Source organism: Mesoplodon mirus (assembly GCF_964341445.2).
Source record: "Mesoplodon mirus genome assembly, chromosome: 19".
NCBI lineage: Eukaryota > Metazoa > Chordata > Mammalia > Artiodactyla > Ziphiidae > Mesoplodon > Mesoplodon mirus.
Genome location: NC_138995.1, coordinates 37,977,057 through 37,998,077, shown reverse-complemented (window position 1 = coordinate 37,998,077; position 21,021 = coordinate 37,977,057). Strand labels below are relative to the sequence as shown.

At 43.3% G+C, this 21,021-nt stretch overlaps 1 pseudogene across 1 annotated transcript in view; it reads left to right on the top strand.

The window, feature by feature from the left end:
- Window positions 1–21,021, top strand: part of LOC309795678 (zinc finger protein 541-like) — a 108,610-nt pseudogene that overhangs the window by 35,492 nt on the left and 52,097 nt on the right. Inside the window, exon 7 of the transcript in view lies at window positions 971–1,295. The product of the transcript in view is annotated as a zinc finger protein 541-like (transcript). The remainder of the gene's footprint in view (window positions 1–970; window positions 1,296–21,021) is intronic.

Sequence of the window (21,021 nt, the reverse complement as noted above, 5' to 3'; positions counted from 1 at the left end):
GACAACATGACCGCCGCCCCTTTGGTGGTCCCTGTGTCGGTGCCTGTGGCTCCAGCGAACCATCCCCCGGGGAGCAAGGTGGGTGCACTTCCTTCCAGCTGCTTTCCAGCTGCCAGTGGGAGCTGTGAGAAAAGCCCCCAAATCCTGACTCCATAAGAGCTTGATTTGCGTGTTCATTCATCCATTCAACCTCCAGTGAGCTTCTTTTGTGCCTGGCCCTGTGCTGGGCAGGGCTGGGGACACTGCAGCGACCACAACAGGCCTGCCCCCGTCTCCTGGGGCTCCCAGCCCAGCGGAGTAGATAGACCCATCCCCGGACACTGACGACCCAGAACGGGCTGGGCTGGGAGAGGGAGCTGTAGGAGCCCCGAGGGCACCAGAGACCCTGCCTGAGGAAGGGGGTGTTGCAGCTGAGAGCTGGAGGATGAGGAGGGGTAAGATGGGCAGAGAGGAGGGGAGATTGCGTGGAGGTAAGAGCGAGTGTAGCAAGGTCAAGCCGTCGTCTCTTCAGCCTGTGCTGGAAGACCCCACCTGGAGACGTTCATGCTGGACTCGGGTACGGGGTGCATGGAGCCCACTGTTTGTCTCCCAGGAGCTGCTGTCATTTTGAGGGCAACAGGTTTTCCTTTTGTCGTGCTGTTGCATCCGTCTGGCCCCCACTCTTTAAGTGCCAGTCACTTTAACAACGGACATGAGTTTCCAAAATGGTCTGAGTGAGGGCCTCTCCTTGGGGGGTGTGGGTGCCTGAGAAGGCCCCAGCCTCAAACATCGCCCGGCTTAGGGTCTGGAGTCTGGCTCAGGCGTGGTGGCCCTGCCCGGCTTCCTGTGCTGAGGACTCTTTGCACGGCCATGCTGGGTGTGCGTCTGGCTGGTCAGTACCCTTTCCCAGTCTCAGGCCATCTTGAGGACTGAGCTGTGGGGCCGGTGGCCTCAGGTGACCCCTATGGTTCTGAAGTCTCTTCTTCTCCAGGGACAGGAGAAGGACGGGGAAGAGAGAGACAGCAAGGAGAGCAGCCAACACAGGAAGCGGAAGAAGCTCCCACGGCCCAAGGCACTGCTCATCCCTCCTCCGCCCTCCATGTCTGGGGAGCCGGGCCCGGGAGGATGCCACCAGAGCTGCCTGTGCTCGCCCGTGTTCCTGGTGGACCGTCTCCTGAAGGGACTGTCCCAGTGCCCTGCCTACACGCCACCCCCGATGCTCAGCCCCATCCAGGAGGGCTCTGGGCTGTATTTCAACACTCTGTGTTCCACATCTGCCCGGGCCCGTCCCGACAGGCTCATCAGCGCCATGCTTGGTGAGTGAGCTTGATCACCCCATGATAGGCCTGTGGGGGGCCAGACCCCCGCCCCCTGTATAATTCGGTCCAGCCATTCCCTCTGGCCTACGCTTGGGTCTGGTCTGGGTGTCCTGTTGCTGTTCAGAACTATCCCAGGACCATCTGGGACCAGCAGCCTTCTAGGTGCTTATAACTTTGTAGCCAGAAAGAAAATAGACGCAATTTAGCCTAACCACCATTCTGCCTGCCCTTTCGAGTAATTGTTTAAACAGCTTTATTGAGGTATAATTCACATGCCATATGAATCACCCATTTAAAGTGTACAGTGATTTTTTAGTGTATTCTTAGGATTGTACACCCATCCCACAATCTAATTCTAGAGCATTTTCATCACCCCAGAAGATTATATCCACGAGCGGTGACACACAGGCCCTGTAGCCCCCAGCTCCTCTGCCCTGGGCAACCACCAGTCTACCAACCTACTTTTTCTATGGGTCTCCCTATTCTGGACATTTCATATACTTGGGATCATACAATATGTGCCATTCTGTGTCTAGTTTGTTCACTTAGAATAATGTTGTCAAGGTTCATCCATGTTGTACTATGCATCAGTGCTTCATTTCTTTTTATGGGTGAATGATATTCCATTCTCTGGAGAGACAACATTTTATTTATCCATTCATCAGTTGAGGGGCATTTGGGTTGTTTTCGTCCTTTGGCTATTGCAAATAGTGCTGTTAAGAACATTTATGTATAAGTTGTTTTTGGACATAAGTCCTCATTTCTCTTGGGTATACAGCTCAGAGTGGAATTGCTGGGTCAAAGGGTAACTATGTCTAACCGTTTAAGGAACTGCCGGACTGTTTTCCAAAATGGCCGGGTCATTTTAAATTTCCACCAGCATTGTATGAAAGTTCCAGTTTCTCCACATCCTTGCTAAACACTTCTTATCTGTCTTTTTCATTATAACCATCCTAGTGGGTGTAAAGTGGTAGCTCTTTGTGGGGTGTTTGTTTATTTGTTTGTTTGTTTGTTTTGCGGTACGTGGGCCTCTCAGTGTTTGTGGCCTCGCCCGTTGTGGAGCACAGGCTCCGGATGCGCAGGCTCAGCGACCATGGCTCTCGGGCCCAGCCGCACCGCAGCAAGCGGGATCCTCCCGGACCGGGGCACGAACCTGCGTCCCCTGCATCGGCAGGCGGACTCTCAACCACTGCGCCACCAGGGAAGCCCCCTCATTGTGGTTTTGATTTACATTTCCCTGATGACTAACGATGTTGAGCATCTTTCCACGTGCTTATTATCCATTTGTATATCTTCTCGGGAGAAATGTCTGTTCAGATCCTTTGCCCATTTTTTAAATTGAATTCTTATCTTTTTATCATTGAGTTGTCTCAGTTCCTTATATAGTCTGGATGCAAGCCCCTTATCAGATATATGATTTGCAAATTCTCTCCAATTTTGTGGGTTGTCCTTTCATTTTATTTATGATATGGTTTGCGGTACACAAGTTTTTAATTTTGATGAAGTCCAACTTATTCTTAGGCCTGCGATCAATCTTTAGTTAACTTTTATATACTGTATGAGGTAGGAGTCCAAATTTATTCTTTTGCATGTATGTATCAGTTCTTCCAGCACTTGAAAATACTGTTCTTTTCTCATTGAATAGTCTTGGTACTTTGTTTTGTTTTGTTTTCTTTTGCGGTACACGGGCCTCTCACTGTTGTGGCACTCCCGTTGCGGGGCACAGGCTCCGGACGCGCAGGCTCAGTGGCCATGGCTCACGGACCCAGCTGCTCCGCGGCACGTGGGATCTTCCCAGACCGGGGCACAAACCCATGTCCCCTGCATCGCCAGGCAGACTCTCAACCACTGCGCCACCAGGGAAGCCCTGCCTTGGTACCTTTGTGGAAAATCAGTTGACCATAAATGATTTGAGATTTTTCTTCTTTTTTAATACAGGCATTTTACAGCTCTAGATTTCCTTCTGAACATTGCTTTAGCTACATTTTGTAAGTTTTAGTATGTTGTGTTTTTATATTCATTCAGCTAAAGTGTTTTCTAATTTATCATTCCACTTCTTGTTTAATACACTGAGTATTAAAGAGTGTGTTGCTTAATTTTCACATATTTGTGAATTTTCCAAATTGCTGCCTTTTATTGATTTGTAATCTAATTCTCTTGTGGTCAGAGAACATACTTTGTTTCTTTTTCAATTTAATTTATTAAATTTTTTTAAATTTGTTTGGCTGTGCTGTGTGGTTTGCAGGATCTTAGTTGCCCCACCAGGGATCGAACCCATGCCCCCTGCAGCGGAAGCGTGGAGTCCTAATGACTGGACCGCCAGGGAATTCCCTTAAATTTATTTTAAAATTTAAAACTTATTGAGGCATGTTATATGGGCTAGAATCCGGTCTGTCTTGAAGAATGTTCCATGTGAATTTGAGAAGAATGTATTCTACTGATGTTTGGTGGAATGCTGTATTTTGTCTGTTTTGTCTAGTTAGTTTCAATTTCCTTGTTGATCTTCTGCCTAGCTGCCCTATCGACTGTTGAAAGTATTGAAATCTCCAACTATTATTTTGTAATGGTTTATTTCATCCTTCAGTTCTGTCGTTTGTTGCTTGGTGTATTTTGGGGTTCTGTTTTTAGGTGTGTATATGTTTGTAATTGTCACATCTTCCTCACGGCTTGACCTTTTACCATTATGATGTGATTGTGACTTCATTTGTCATTACTACAATAATTTTATCATTATCTCTGGTAATATTTTTTTGTTTTAAAGTCTAATGTGCCTGACATCAGTATAGTCATTCCATTCTCTTTTTTGGTTGTTGTTTTCTTGGTATATATTTTTCTCTTCTTTTACTTTCAGCCTATTTGTGTCTTTGAAAATAAAGCATGTTACCTCTAGACACCATTAGTTGGATCATGTGTTTTTTTATCGAGTCTTAGAAACTCTGCCTTTTGGCTTGGTTTGTTTAATCCATTCTTGTTTACTGTTATATTGATATGGTTGCATTTACATCTGCCATTTTGCTTTCTATTTTCTATATGTTACATGTCTTTTTCTCCCTCTGTTCCTCCTTTCCTGCTTTCTTTTGTATTGTGTAACATTTTAATTCTGTTAATTTTTCACTTTTTCTTAGTCATTTCTTAGTGGTTGCTCTAGGACTTAAAATATATGTCTTATCAGAATCTGTTAGGATGTGTAATAACTCACTAACAATGAAATATAGAAACACTGCTCCTATCTAGCTCTCTTCCTTCTAACTCTTTTGCTATTATATGTGAGAGACCCAGTAATACCTTACTGGTCATGTTTCTTGCTTTATATACTTTTATTTCGTGTAAAAACACTGAGAGAATAAAGGAAAACAAGCATGATTTATAGAGGTTGTTATATTAACCTTCTTATTGACCATTTCTGATCTCTTCATTTATTCTTGTGGATTTGAGTTACTGTCTGAGGTGATATTCCTTTACTCCAATGCAGCTGTGCTCCTTGTGCAGTTACTGTCACATATATTATATTTCTATATGTTAGAGGCCCACAATACATATTGTTTTATGCAGTTATTTTTTAAGGCACTTAAGAAAAGAAAAGAAATATGTAATCATACTGATTTTTATAGTTACCCATATTTACTAGCGCTTCGCTTTTTTTTTTTTTTTTTTTGGTTTGGATTCAAGTTACCATCTGATGTCATTTGCTTTCAATCTGAAGGACTTCCTTTACTTTTTATTTTTATTAGGCATGTATAATTCACATACCATACAATTCATCCCTTTAAAGTATAGAATTCAATGGTTTTTAGTATATTCACAGAGCTGTGCAACCATCACTACCATCAGTTTTCAGAAATTTTCATCATCCCCAAAAGAAGCCCTGTACTTATTAGCAGTCCCTCCTTTCCATCCTCCCCATCCCCAGCCATGGGTAACGACTAATCTACTTTGTCTCTATCGATGTGGCTATCCTGCATATTTCATATGAGTGGAATCATACAGTATGTGGTCCTTTATGAATGCCTTCTTTTAGTTAGCATGATGTTTTTACGTTTCATCCACGTTGCACTATGTATCAGTACTTTGTTCCATTTTGCGGGCTGAATAATATTTCACCTTTAATATTTCTTGTAAGAGAGGTCTGCCAGCAACAGGTATTCTCAGTTTTTATTTATCTGGGAATGTCTTTATTTTACCTTCATTTTTGCAAGATAATTTGCTGAATATAAGATACTTGGTTGACACTCTTTTACTTTCAGTAATTTGAATATATTATGCCATTGCCTTGTAACCTACATCGTTCCTGTTAAGAAGTTAGCTGTTAATTTTACTGTAGTGCCCTTGTATGTAACAAATTGTTTTTCCCTTTTTGCTTTCAAGATCTTATCTTTATTTTTGCTTTCCAGATTTTGCCTATGTTATGTCTGGATGTAGATCTCTTTGTGTTCATCTTTCTTGGAGTTTATAGAGTTTGCTGGATATACATATTGTTTTTCATCAACTTTGGGAAATTTTCAGCCATTAATACTTTAAATATTCTGTCCCTTTCTCCCCTCTTTCTGGTACTCCCACTACATATATATTGTTGCATGTAATGACATCTCACATTTCTCTGAGGCTCTCTTCACTTTCCTACATTGTTTTTCTCTCTGTTCTTCAGATTTCATAGTCTCCATTGTTCTATCTTCAGGTTTGCTGATCGTTTCTTCTGCCAGCTCAGATGTACTGTTGAGCCTTATTTTGGTTATTGTACTTTTTTAACCCCTGAATTATTTCCATTTGGTTCTTCTTTTTTTTTCTTTTTTGACTACATCACACAGCATGCAGGATCTTAGTTCCTCGACTAGGGATCAAACCCATGCCCCCTGCAGTGGAGGCGCGGAGTCTTAACCACTGGACCCCCAGGGAAGTCCACATTTGTTTCTTTTTAAAAAAATAATTTCCATCTCTTGATGGCATTTTCTCTTTGATGAGAAAATTTTATTTTATCTTACTTTAATTCTTTAAGCATGGGAGCCAGGGGAAGAAGAAGCCCCCATCTCCTTGGCTGCACCTACCTGGGTAGAGCTTCCATTACAAAGAGCTGGGGGCTAGGTGGGTAAGGGAGTGGGCCATGGCTCCAGTGCCACAGACTCTCACTGTTCTTCCCAAGATTTAGTGGATTTTCTTGAATGAGTATTTCTTAAAATGCTGTATGCCTTTAGGACAACTTGCAGAGACTTTGGCTTACTGTCCTTTTTTTTTTTTTAATGATTTTTATCAGTAAATGTGTTGTTTTGCCGAGTTCCTTACTGTACTTTTTCAGAAGTCTTATCCCCCTTCCATGCAATCTCTTTTTTATGCAGATATTTTAACAGCTTTATTGAGATATAACTAGCGTACAAGAAACTGCACATCTATAAAGTATAGTATTTTTTTTCTTTACAACAAATTTAATCAGCTATACATATACATATGTTCCCATATCCCCTCCCTTTTGCGTCTCCCTCCCACCCTCCCTATCCCACCCCTCCAGGCGGTCACAAAGCACCGAGCTGATCTCCCTGTGCTATGCGGCTGCTTCCCACTAGCTATCTACCTTACGTTTGGTAGTGTATATATGTCCATGCCGCTCTTTCACTTTGTCACAGCTTACCCTTCCCCCTCCCCATATCCTGAAGTCCATTCTCTAGTAGGTCTGTGTCTTTATTCCTGTCTTACCCCTATGTTCTTCATGACATTTTTTTTTCTTAAACTCCATATATATGTGTCAGCATACAGTATTTCTCTTTCTCTTTCTGACTTACTTCACTCTGTATGACAGACTCTAGGTCCATCCACCTCATTACAAATAGCTCAATTTCATTTCTTTTTATGGCTGAGTAATATTCCATTGTATATATGTGCCACATCTTCTTTACCCATTCATCCGATGATGGACACTTAGGTTGTTTCCATCTCCGGGCTATTGTAAATAGGGCTGCTATGAACATTTTGGTACATGTCTCTTTTTGAATTATGGTTTTCTCAGGGTATATGCCCAGTAGTGGGATTGCTGGGTCGTATGGTAGTTCTATTTGTAGTTTTTTAAGGAACCTCCATACCGTTCTCCATAGTGGCTGTACCAATTCACATTCCCACCAGCAGTGCAAGAGTGTTCCCTTTTTTCCACACCCTCTCCAGCATTTATTGTTTCTAGATGTTTTGATGATGGCCATTCTGACTGGTGTGAGATGATATCTCATTGTAGTTTTGATTTGCATTTCTCTAATGAGTAAAGATGTTGAGCATCCTTTCATGTGTTTGTTGGCAGTCTGTATATCTTCTGTGGAGAAATGTCTATTTAGGTCTTCTGCCCATTTTTGGATTGGGTTGTTTGTTTTTTTGTTATTGAGCTGCATGAGCTGCTTATAAATTGTGGAGATTAATCCTTTGTCAGTTGCTTCATTTGCAAATATTTTCTCCCATTCTGAGGGTTGTCTGTTGGTCTTGTTTATGGTTTCCTTTGCTGTGCCAAAGCTTTGAAGTGTCATTAGGTCCCATGTGTTTATTTTTGTCTTTATTTCCATTTCTCTAGGAGGTGGGTCAAAAAGGATCTTGCTGTGATTTATGTCATAGAGTGTTCTGCCTATGTTTTCCTCTAAGAGTTTGATAGTGTCTGGCCTTACATTTAGGTCTTTAATCCATTTTGAGCTTATTTTTGTGTATGGTGTTAGGGAGTGATCTAATCTCATACTTTTACATGTCCCTGTCCAGTTTTCCCAGCACCACTTATTGAAGAGACTGTCCTTTCTCCACTGTACATTCCTGGCTCCTTTATCAAAGATAAGGTGACCATATGTCCGTGGGTTTATCTCTGGGCTTTCTATCCTGTTCCATTGATCTATCCTTCTGTTTTTGTGCCAGTACCATACTGTCTTGATTACTGTAGCTTTGTAGTATAGTCTGAAGTCAGGGAGCCTGAGTCCTCCAGCTCCATTTTTCGTTCTCAAGATTGCTTTGGCTATTCGGGGTCTTTTGTGTTTCCATACAAATTGTGAAATTTTTTGTTCTAGTTCTGTGAAAAATGCCAGTGGTAGTTTGATAGGGATTGCATTGAATCTGTAGATTGCTTTGGGTAGTAGAGTCATTTTCACAATGTCGATTCTTCCAATCCAAGAACATGGTACATCTCTCCATCTATTTGTATCATCTTTAATTTCTTTCATCAGTGTCTTATAATTTTCTGCATACAGGTCTTTTGTCTCCTTAGGTAGGTTTATTCCTAGATATTTTATTCTTTTTGTTGCGATGGTAAATGGGAGTGTTTCCTTGATTTCACTTTCAGATTTTTCATCATTAGTATATAGGAATGCCAGAGATTTCTGTGCATTAATTTTGTATCCTGCAACTTTACCAACTTCATTGATGAGCTCTAGTAGTTTTCTGGTAGCATCTTTAGGATTCTCTATGTATAGTATCATGTCATCTGCAAACAGTGACAGCTTTACTTCTTCTTTTCCGATTTGGATTCCTTTTATTTCCTTTTCTTCTCTGATTGCTGTGGCTAAACCTTCCAAAACTATGTTGACTAAGAGTGGTGAGAGTGGGCAAGCTTGTCTTGTTCCTGATCTTAGTGGAAATGGTTTCAGTTTTTCACCATTGAGGACGATGCTGGCTGTGGGTTTGTCATATATGGCCTTTATTATGTTGAGGAAAGTTCCCTCTATGCCTACTTTCTGCAGGGTTTTTACCCTAAATGGGTGTTGAATTTTGTCGAAAGCTTTCTCTGCACCTATTGAGATGATCGTATGGTTTTTCTCCTTCAATTTGTTAATATGGTGTATCACGTTGATTGATTTGCGTATATTGAAGAATCCTTGCATTCCTGGAATAAACCCCACTTGATCATGGTGTATGATCCTTTTAATGTGCTGTTGGATTCTGTTTGCTAGTATTTTGTTGAGGATTTTTGCATCTATGTTCATCAGTGATATTGGCCTGTAGTTTTCTTTCTTTGTGACATCCTTGTCTGGTTTTGGTATCAAGGTGATGGTGGCCTCGTAGAATGAGTTTGGGAGTGTTCCTCCCTCTGCTCTATTTTGGAAGAGTTTGAGAAGGATAGGTGTTAGCTCTTCTCTAAATGCTTGATAGAATTCGCCTGTGAAGCCATCTGGTCCTGGGCTTTTTTGTTTGTTGGAAGATTTTTTATCACAGTTTCAATTTCAGTGCTTGTGATTGGTCTGTTCATATTTTCTATTTCTTCCTGATTCAGTCTTGGCAGGTTGTGCATTTCTAAGAGTTTGTCCATTTCTTCCAGGTTGTCCATTTTATTGGCATAGAGTTGCTTATAGTCATCTCTCATGATCTTTTTTGTATTTCTGCAGTGTCAGTTGTTACTTCTCCTTTTTCATTTCTAATTCTATTGATTTGAGTCTTGTCCCTTTTTTTCTTGATGAGTCTGGCTAATGGTTTATCAATTTTGTTTACCTTCTCAAAGAACCAGCTTTTAGTTTTATTGATCTTTGCTATCGTTTCCTTCATTTCTTTTTCAGTTATTTCTGATCTGATTTCTATGATTTCTCTCCTTCTGCTAACTTTGGGATGTTTTTGTTCTTCTTTCTCTAATTGCTTTAGGTGCAAGGTTAGGTTGTTTATTCGAGATGTTTCCTGTTTCTTAAGGTGGGATTGTATTGCTATAAACTTCCCTCTTAGAACTGCTTTTGCTGCATCCCATAGGTTTTGGGTCGTCGTGTCTCCATTGTCATTTGTTTCTAGGTATTTTTAAATTTCCTCTTTGATTTCTTCAGTGATCACTTCGTTATTAAGTAGTGTATTGTTTAGCCTCCATGTGTTTGTATTTTTTACAGCTCTTTTCCTGTGATTGACATCTAGTCTCATAGCATTGTGGTCGGAAAAGATACTTGATACAATTTCAATTTTCTTAAATGTACCAAGGCTTGATTTGTGACCCAAGATATGATCTATCCTGGAGAATGTTCCATGAGCACTTGAGGAAAATGTGTATTCTGTTGTTTTTGGATGGAATGTCCTATAAATATCAATTAAGTCCATCTTGTTTAATGTATCATTTAAAGCTTGTGTTTCCTTATTTATTTTCATTTTGGATGATCTGTCCATTGGTGAAAGTGGGGTGTTAAAGTCCCCTACTATGAGTGTGTTACTGTCGATGTCTCCTTTTATGGCTGTTAGTATTTGCCTTATGTATTGAGGTGCTCCTATGTTGGGTGCATAAATATTTACAATTGTTATATCTTCTTCTTGGATCGATCCCTTGATCATTATGTAGTGTCCTTCTTTGTCTCTTGTAGTAGTCTTTATTTTAAAGTCTATTTTGTCTGATATGAGACTTGCTACTCCAGCTTTCCTTTGGTTTCCATTTGCATGGAATATCTTTTTCCATCCCCTTACTTTCAGTCTGTATGTGTCTCTAGGTCTGAAGTGGGTCTCTTGTAGACAGCATATATATGGGTCTTGTTTTTGTATCCATTCAGCCAATCTGTGTCTTTTGGTGGGAGCATTTAGTCCATTTCCATTTAAGGTAATTATCGATATGTATGTTCCTATTCCCATTTTCTTAATTGTTTTGGGTTCGTTATTGTAGGTCTTTTCCTTCTGTTGTGTTTCTTGCCTAGAGAAGTTCCTTTAGCATTTGTTGTAAAGCTGGTTTGGTGGTGCTGAACTCTCTCAGCTTTTGCTTGTCTGTAACCGTTTTAATTTCTCCATCCAATCTGAATGAGATCCTTGCTGGGTAGGGTAATCTTGGTTGCAGGTTTTTCTCCTTCATCACTTTAATTATGTCCTGCCACTCCCTTCTGGCTTGTAGAGTTTCTGCTGAGAGATCAGCTGTTATCCTGATGGGGATTCCCTTGTGTGTTATTTGTTGTTTTTGCCTTGCTGCTTTTCATATGATTTCTTTGTGTTTAATTTTTGACAGTTTGATTAATATGTGTCTTGGCGTATTTCTCCTTGGATTTATTCTGTATGGGACTCTCTGTGCCTCCTGGACTTGATTAACTATTTCCTTTCCCGTATTAGGGAAGTTTTCAACTAGAATCTCTTCAAATATTTTCTCAGTCCCTTTCTTTTTCTCTTCTTCTTCTGGAACCCCTATAATTCGAATGTTGGTGCGTTTAATGTTGTCGCAGAGGTCTCTGAGACTGTCCTCTGTTCTTTTCATTCTTTTTTCTTTATTTTGCTCTGCAGCAGTTATTTCCACTATTTTATCTTCCACCTCACTTATCCGTTCTTCTGCCTCAGTTATTCTGCTATTGATCCCATCTAGAGTATTTTTCATTTCACTTATTGTGTTTTTAATCGATGCTTGATTCATCTTTAGTTCTTCTAGGTCCTTGTTAACTGTTTCTTGCATTTTGTCTATTCTATTTCCAAGATTTTGGATCTTGGAAATAGAATCTTGGATCATCTTTACCACCATTATTGTGAATTCTTTTTCAGGTAGACTGCCTATTACCTCTTCATTTGTTAGGTCTGGTGGGTTTTTATGTTGCTCCTTCTCCTGCTGTGTGTTTTTCTGTCTTCTCATTTTGCTTATGTTACTGTGTTTGGGGTCTCCTTTTTGCAGGCTGCAGGTTCGTAGTTCCCGTTGTTTTTGGTGTCTGCCCCCAGTGGCTAAGGTTGGTTTAGTGGGTTGTGTAGGCTTCCTGGTGGAGGGGACTAGTGCCTGTGTTCTGGTGGATGAGGCTGGATCTTGTCTTTCTGGTGGGCAGGTCCAGGTCTGGTGGTGTGTTTTGGGGTGTCTGTGGACGTTTTATGATTTTAGGCCACCTCTCTGCTAATGGGTGGCATTGTGTTCCTGTGTTGCTAGTTGTTTGGCATAGGGTGTCCAGCACTGTAGCTTGCTGGTCGTTGAGTGAAGCTGGGTGCTGGTGTTGAGATGGAGAGAGATCTCTGGAAGATTTTCGCCGTTTGATATTATGTGGAGCTGGGAGGTCTCTTGTGGACCAGTGTCCTGAAGTTGGCTCTCCCACCTCAGAGGCACAGCAGTGACTCCTGGCTCCTCAATCTGGGATGATTTGTTGTCTATTCATGTATTCCACAGATGCAGGGTACATCAAGTTGATTGTGGAGCTTTAATCTGCTGCTTCTGAGGCTGCTGGGAGAGGTTTCCCTTTCTCTTCTTTGTTCTCACAGCTCCTGGGTCTCAGCTTTGGATTTGGCCCCGCCTCTGCGTGTAGGTCGCCGGAGGGCGTCTGTTCTTCGCTCAGACAGGACAGGGTTAAAGGAGCAGCCTCTTCGGGGACTGTGGCTCACTCAGGCCGGGCGGCAGGGAGGGGCACGGAGTGCGGGGCGAGCCTGCAGCGGCAGAGGCCCGCGTGACGTTGCACCAGCCCGAGGCGCGCCGTGCGTTCTCCCAGGGAAGCCGCCCCTGGATCCCGGGACCCCGGTAGTGGCGGGCTGCACAGGCTCCCGGCAGGGCGGTGTGGACAGTGACCTGCGCTCGCACACAGGCCTCTTGGCGGCGGCAGCAGCGGCCCCAGCGTCCCACGCCCGTCACTGGGCTCCGCGCTTTCAGCCGTCTGTGGAGCTCCTTTAAGCAGCGCTCTTAATCCCCTCTCCTCGCGCACCAGGAAACCAAGAGGGAAGAAAAAGTCTCTTGCCTCTTCGGCAGCTCCAGAGTTTTCCGGGACTCCCTCTCGGCTAGCTGTGGCACATTAGCCCCCTTCAGGCTGAGTTCTCGCCGCCAGCCCCAGTCCTCTCCCTGCGCTCTGCCCGAAGCCCGAGCCTCAGCTTCCAGCGCCGCCCGCCCCAGCGGGCGAGCAGACAAGCCTCTCGGACTGGTGAGTGCCGCTCGGCACCGATCCTCTGTGCGGGAATCTCTCCGCTTTGCCCTCCCCAGGTATGTGGGGAGTTTCTTGCCTTTTGGGAGGTCTGGGATCTTCTGCCAGCGTTCAGTAGGTGTTCTGTAGGAGTTGTTCCACGTGTAGCTGTATTTCTGGTGTATCCGTCAGAAGTTGTAAGTTTTGATGAAGTCCAACATGTCTGTCTATTGTTTGGTTTTGGAGTCATCCAAGAAACCACTGCTTACTCCCGGGTCACCAAGAATTATGCCTGTGTTTTCTTCCAAGTCTTATAGTTTTCACTCTTGCATCTCATTTCTGATATGTTGGCTCAGATGTATTTTCGTCTTCAGGGTGGAAATATCTACCGGGTCCCCCACCCGATGAAGGAGGAGAACATGGCGTGTGGCTGGTAAGTTCCGAAGCCCCTCGGGAATCCTCTGGTGGCTTTGATGTGCTGGGCCTGGGTGAGCGAGCTCTGGATGCTTCACTCCTGAAGGGGTGAGCACCAGGCCACGGGGAATCGGGGGCATCATCCCCATTTCTTTAGGGTTCGTCCAAAGCTGTCAGAGGATCAGTGTTTGGGGACAGAGTCCCATTCTCCCTTTCTTCCCCACAGTAACCAGCACAATGGTGGTCCCACAGACTGGGCAGAGCCAAGGAGCACTTACGTCTGCAAGAATTGCAGCCAGATGTTTTATACAGAGAGAGGGCTGAGCAGCCACATGTGTTTTCACAGCGACCAGTGGCCGTCACCTCGAGGGAAGCAGGAGCCGCAGGTGAAGGGGCTCGAAGCTGCCATTCATCTCAGGATGGAGCCGTCCTCCTGCGGGGAGCCTGGCTGGGGGCCGGGAGTCAGGGCTGTGCTGCTCTGGAGAGGCCCCTTTCTCCCTACGTACTGTGTCTCTTAAAGGGCTGGCTCTTCTCTGTGTGTAGGTGTGTGGCATGGAGTTTTGCAAGCCACGAAGACAGGTGCTGAGGCCGGAGGGGGACAGGCAGAGTTCCCCGAGAGCCAGGAAGTCCTTGGACAACATGACCACCGCCCCTTTGGTGGTCCCTGTGTCGGTGCCTGTGGCTCCAGCGAACCATCCCCCGGGGAGCAAGGTGGGTGCACTTCCTTCCAGCTGCTTTCCAGCTGCCAGTGGGAGCTGTGAGAAAAGCCCCCAAATCCTGACTCCATAAGAGCTTGATTTGCGTGTTCATTCATCCATTCAACCTCCAGTGAGCTTCTTTTGTGCCTGGCCCTGTGCTGGGCAGGGCTGGGGACACTGCAGCGACCACAACAGGCCTGCCCCCGTCTCCTGGGGCTCCCAGCCCAGCGGAGTAGATAGACCCATCCCCGGACACTGACGACCCAGAACGGGCCGGGCTGGGAGAGGGAGCTGTAGGAGCCCCGAGGGCACCAGAGACCCTGCCTGAGGAAGGGGGTGTTGCAGCTGAGAGCTGGAGGATGAGGAGGGGTAAGATGGGCAGAGAGGAGGGGAGATTGCGTGGAGGTAAGAGCGAGTGTAGCAAGGTCAAGCCGTCGTCTCTTCAGCCTGTGCTGGAAGACCCCACCTGGAGACGTTCATGCTGGACTCGGGTACGGGGTGCATGGAGCCCACTGTTTGTCTCCCAGGAGCTGCTGTCCTTTTGAGGGCAACAGGTTTTCCTTTTGTCATGCTGTTGCATCCGTCTGGCCCCCACTCTTTAAGTGCCAGTCACTTTAACAACGGACATGAGTTTCCAAAATGGTCTGAGTGAGGGCCTCTCCTTGGGGGGTGTGGGTGCCTGAGAAGGCCCCAGCCTCAAACATCGCCCGGCTTAGGGTCTGGAGTCTGGCTCAGGCGTGGTGGCCCTGCCCGGCTTCCTGTGCTGAGGACTCTTTGCACGGCCATGCTGGGTGTGCGTCTGGCTGGTCAGTACCCTTTCCCAGTCTCAGGCCATCTTGAGGACTGAGCTGTGGGGCCGGTGGCCTCAGGTGACCCCTGTGGTTCTGAAGTCTCTTCTTCTCCAGGGACAGGAGAAGGACGGGGAAGAGAGAGACAGGAGAGCAGCCAACACAGGAAGCGGAAGAAGCTCCCACGGCCCAAGGCACTGCTCATCCCTCCTCCGCCCTCCATGTCTGGGGAGCCGGGCCCGGGAGGATGCCGCCAGAGCTGCCTGTGCTCGCCCGTGTTCCTGGTGGACCGTCTCCTGAAGGGAGTGTCCCAGTGCCCTGCCTACACGCCGCCCCCGATGCTCAGCCCCATCCGGGAGGGCTCTGGGCTGTATTTCAACACTCTGTGTTCCACATCTGCCCGGGCCCGTCCCGACAGGCTCATCAGCGCCATGCTTGGTGAGTGAGCTTGATCACCCCATGATAGGCCTGTGGGGGGCCAGACCCCCGCCCCCTGTAGAATTCGGTCCAGCCATTCCCTCTGGCCTACGCTTGGGTCTGGTCTGGGGGTCCTGTTGCTGTTCAGAACTATCCCAGGACCATCTGGGACCAGCAGCCTTCTAGGTGCTTATAATTTTGTAGCCAGAAAGAAAATAGACGCAATTTAGCCTAACCACCATTCTGCCTGCCCTTTCGAGTAATTGTTTAAACAGCTTTATTGAGGTATAATTCACATGCCATATGAATCACCCATTTAAAGTGTACAGTGATTTTTTAGTGTATTCTTAGGATTGTACACCCATCCCACAATCTAGTTCTAGAGCATTTTCATCACCCCAGAAGATTATATCCACGAGCGGTGACACACAGGCCCTGTAGCCCCCAGCTCCTCTGCCCTGGGCAACCACCAGTCTACCAACCTACTTTTTCTATGGGTCTCCCTATTCTGGACATTTCATATACTTGGGATCATACAATATGTGCCATTCTGTGTCTAGTTTGTTCACTTAGAATAATGTTGTCAAGGTTCATCCATGTTGTACCATGCATCAGTGCTTCATTTCTTTTTATGGATGAATGATATTCCATTCTCTGGAGAGACAACATTTTATTTATCCATTCATCAGTTGAGGGGCATTTGGGTTGTTTTCGTCCTTTGGCTATTGCAAATAGTGCTGTTAAGAACATTTATGTATAAGTTGTTTTTGGACATAAGTCCTCATTTCTCTTGGGTATACAGCTCAGAGTGGAATTGCTGGGTCAAAGGGTAACTATGTCTAACCGTTTAAGGAACTGCCGGACTGTTTTCCAAAATGGCCGGGTCATTTTAAATTTCCACCAGCATTGTATGAAAGTTCCAGTTTCTCCACATCCTTGCTAAACACTTCTTATCTGTCTTTTTCATTATAACCATCCTAGTGGGTGTAAAGTGGTAGCTCTTTGTGGGGTGTTTGTTTATTTGTTTGTTTGTTTGTTTTGCGGTACGTGGGCCTCTCAGTGTTTGTGGCCTCGCCCGTTGTGGAGCACAGGCTCCGGATGCGCAGGCTCAGCGACCATGGCTCTCGGGCCCAGCCGCACCGCAGCAAGCGGGATCCTCCCGGACCGGGGCACGAACCTGCGTCCCCTGCATCGGCAGGCGGACTCTCAACCACTGCGCCACCAGGGAAGCCCCCTCATTGTGGTTTTGATTTACATTTCCCTGATGACTAACGATGTTGAGCATCTTTCCACGTGCTTATTATCCATTTGTATATCTTCTCGGGAGAAATGTCTGTTTAGATCCTTTGCCCATTTTTTAAATTGAATTCTTATCTTTTTATCATTGAGTTGTCTCAGTTCCTTATATAGTCTGGATGCAAGCCCCTTATCAGATATATGATTTGCAAATTCTCTCCAATTTTGTGGGTTGTCCTTTCATTTTATTTATGATATGGTTTGCGGTACACAAGTTTTTAATTTTGATGAAGTCCAACTTATTCTTAGGCCTGCGATCAATCTTTAGTTAACTTTTATATACTGTATGAGGTAGGAGTCCAAATTTATTCTTTTGCATGTATGTATCAGTTCTTCCAGCACTTGAAAATACTGTTCTTTTCTCATTGAATAGTCTTGGTACTTTGTTTTGTTTTGTTTTCTTTTGCGGTACACGGGCCTCTCACTGTTGTGGCCTCTCCCTTTGTGGGGCACAGGCTCCGGACGCGCAGGCTCAGTGGCCATGGCTCACGGACCCAGCTGCTCCGCGGCACGTGGGATCTTCCCAGACCGGGGCACAAACCCATGTCCCCTGCATCGCCAGGCAGACTCTCAACCACTGCGCCACCAGGGAAGCCCTGCCTTGGTACCTTTGTGGAAAATCAGTTGACCATAAATGATTTGAGATTTTTCTTCTTTTTTAATACAGGCATTTTACAGCTATAGATTTCCTTCTGAACATTGCTTTAGCTACATTTTGTAAGTTTTAGTATGTTGTGTTTTTATATTCATTCAGCTAAAGTGTTTTCTAATTTATCATTCCACTTCTTGTTTAATACACTGAGTATTAAAGAGTGTGTTGCTTAATTTTCACATATTTGTGAATTTTCCAAATTGCTGCCTTTTATTGATTTGTAATCTAATTCTCTTGTGGTCAGAGAACATACTTTGTTTCTTTTTCAATTTAATTTATTAAATTTTTTTTTATTTGTTTGGCTGTGCTGTGTGGTTTGCAGGATCTTAGTTGCCCCACCAGGGATCGAACCCATGCCCCCTGCAGCGGAAGCGTGGAGTCCTAATGACTGGACCGCCAGGGAATTCCCTTAAATTTATTTTAAAATTTAAAACTTATTGAGGCATGTTATATGGGCTAGAATCCGGTCTGTCTTGAAGAATGTTCCATGTGAATTTGAGAAGAATGTATTCTACTGATGTTTGGTGGAATGCTGTATTTTGTCTGTTTTGTCTAGTTAGTTTCAATTTCCTTGTTGATCTTCTGCCTAGCTGCCCTATCCACTGTTGAAAGTATTGAAATCTCCAACTATTATTTTGTAATGGTTTATTTCATCCTTCAGTTCTGTCGTTTGTTGCTTGGTGTATTTTGGGGTTCTGTTTTTAGGTGTGTATATGTTTGTAATTGTCACATCTTCCTCACGGCTTGACCTTTTACCATTATGATGTGATTGTGACTTCATTTGTCATTACTACAATAATTTTATCATTATCTCTGGTAATATTTTTTTGTTTTAAAGTCTAATGTGCCTGACATCAGTATAGTCATTCCATTCTCTTTTTTGGTTGTTGTTTTCTTGGTATATATTTTTCTCTTCTTTTACTTTCAGCCTATTTGTGTCTTTGAAAATAAAGCATGTTACCTCTAGACACCATTAGTTGGATCATGTGTTTTTTTATCGAGTCTTAGAAACTCTGCCTTTTGGCTTGGTTTGTTTAATCCATTCTTGTTTACTGTTATATTGATATGGTTGCATTTACATCTGCCATTTTGCTTTCTATTTTCTATATGTTACATGTCTTTTTCTCCCTCTGTTCCTCCTTTCCTGCTTTCTTTTGTATTGTGTAACATTTTAATTCTGTTAATTTTTCACTTTTTCTTAGTCATTTCTTAGTGGTTGCTCTAGGACTTAAAATATATGTCTTATCAGAATCTGTTAGGATGTGTAATAACTCACTAACAATGAAATATAGAAACACTGCTCCTATCTAGCTCTCTTCCTTCTAACTCTTTTGCTATTATATGTGAGAGACCCAGTAATACCTTACTGGTCATGTTTCTTGCTTTATATACTTTTATTTCGTGTAAAAACACTGAGAGAATAAAGGAAAACAAGCATGATTTATAGAGGTTGTTATATTAACCTTCTTATTGACCATTTCTGATCTCTTCATTTATTCTTGTGGATTTGAGTTACTGTCTGAGGTGATATTCCTTTACTCCAATGCAGCTGTGCTCCTTGTGCAGTTACTGTCACATATATTATATTTCTATATGTTAGAGGCCCACAATACATATTGTTTTATGCAGTTATTTTTTAAGGCACTTAAGAAAAGAAATATGTAATCATACTGATTTTTATAGTTACCCATATTTACTAGCGCTTCGCTTTTTTTTTTTTTTTTTTTTGGTTTGGATTCAAGTTACCATCTGATGTCATTTGCTTTCAATCTGAAGGACTTTCTTTACTATTTATTTTTATTAGGCATGTATAATTCACATACCATACAATTCATCCCTTTAAAGTATAGAATTCAATGGTTTTTAGTATATTCACAGAGCTGTGCAACCATCACTACCATCAGTTTTCAGAAATTTTCATCATCCCCAAAAGAAGCCCTGTACTTATTAGCAGTCCCTCCTTTCCATCCTCCCCATCCCCAGCCATGGGTAACGACTAATCTACTTTGTCTCTATCGATGTGGCTATCCTGCATATTTCATATGAGTGGAATCATACAGTATGTGGTCCTTTATGAATGCCTTCTTTTAGTTAGCATGACGTTTTTACGTTTCATCCACGTTGCACTATGTATCAGTACTTTGTTCCATTTTGCGGGCTGAATAATATTTCACCTTTAATATTTCTTGTAAGAGAGGTCTGCCAGCAACAGGTATTCTCAGTTTTTATTTATCTGGGAATGTCTTTATTTTACCTTCATTTTTGCAAGATAATTTGCTGAATATAAGATACTTGGTTGACACTCTTTTACTTTCAGTAATTTGAATATATTATGCCATTGCCTTGTAACCTACATCGTTTCTGTTAAGAAGTTAGCTGTTAATTTTACTGTAGTGCCCTTGTATGTAACAAATTGTTTTTCCCTTTTTGCTTTCAAGATCTTATCTTTATTTTTGCTTTCCAGATTTTGCCTATGTTGTGTCTGGATGTAGATCTCTTTGTGTTCATCTTTCTTGGAGTTTATAGAGTTTGCTGGATATACATATTGTTTTTCATCAACTTTGGGAAATTTTCAGCCATTAATACTTTAAATATTCTGTCCCTTTCTCCCCTCTTTCTGGTACTCCCACTACATATATATTGTTGCATTTAATGACATCTCACATTTCTCTGAGGCTCTCTTCACTTTCCTACATTTTTTTTCTCTCTGTTCTTCAGATTTCATAGTCTCCATTGTTCTATCTTCAGGTTTGCTGATCGTTTCTTCTGCCAGCTCAGATGTACTGTTGAGCCTTATTTTGGTTATTGTACTTTTTAAACCCCTGAATTATTTCCATTTGGTTCTTCTTTTTTTTTCTTTTTTGACTACATCACACAGCATGCAGGATCTTAGTTCCTCGACTAGGGATCAAACCCATGCCCCCTGCAGTGGAGGCACGGAGTCTTAACCACTGGACCCCCAGGGAAGTCCACATTTGTTTCTTTTTAAAAAAATAATTTCCATCTCTTGATGGCATTTTCTCTTTGATGAGAAATTTTTATTTTATCTTACTTTAATTCTTTAAGCATGGGAGCCAGGGGAAGAAGAAGCCCCCATCTCCTTGGCTGCACCTACCTGGGTAGAGCTTCCATTACAAAGAGCTGGGGGCTAGGTGGGTAAGGGAGTGGGCCATGGCTCCAGTGCCACAGACTCTCACTGTTCTTCCCAAGATTTAGTGGATTTTCTTGAATGAGTATTTCTTAAAATGCTGTATGCCTTTAGGACAACTTGCAGAGACTTTGGCTTACTGTTCTTTTTTTTTTTAAATGATTTTTATCAGTAAATGTGTTGTTTTGCCGAGTTCCTTACTGTACTTTTTCAGAAGTCTTATCCCCCTTCCATGCAATCTCTTTTTTATGCAGATATTTTAACACCTTTATTGAGATATAACTAGCGTACAAGAAACTGCACATCTATAAAGTATAGTATTTTTTTTCTTTACAACAAATTTAATCAGCTATACATATACATATGTTCCCATATCCCCTCCCTTTTGCGTCTCCCTCCCACCCTCCCTATCCCACCCCTCCAGGCGGTCACAAAGCACCGAGCTGATCTCCCTGTGCTATGCGGCTGCTTCCCACTAGCTATCTACCTTACGTTTGGTAGTGTATATATGTCCATGCCGCTCTTTCACTTTGTCACAGCTTACCCTTCCCCCTCCCCATATCCTC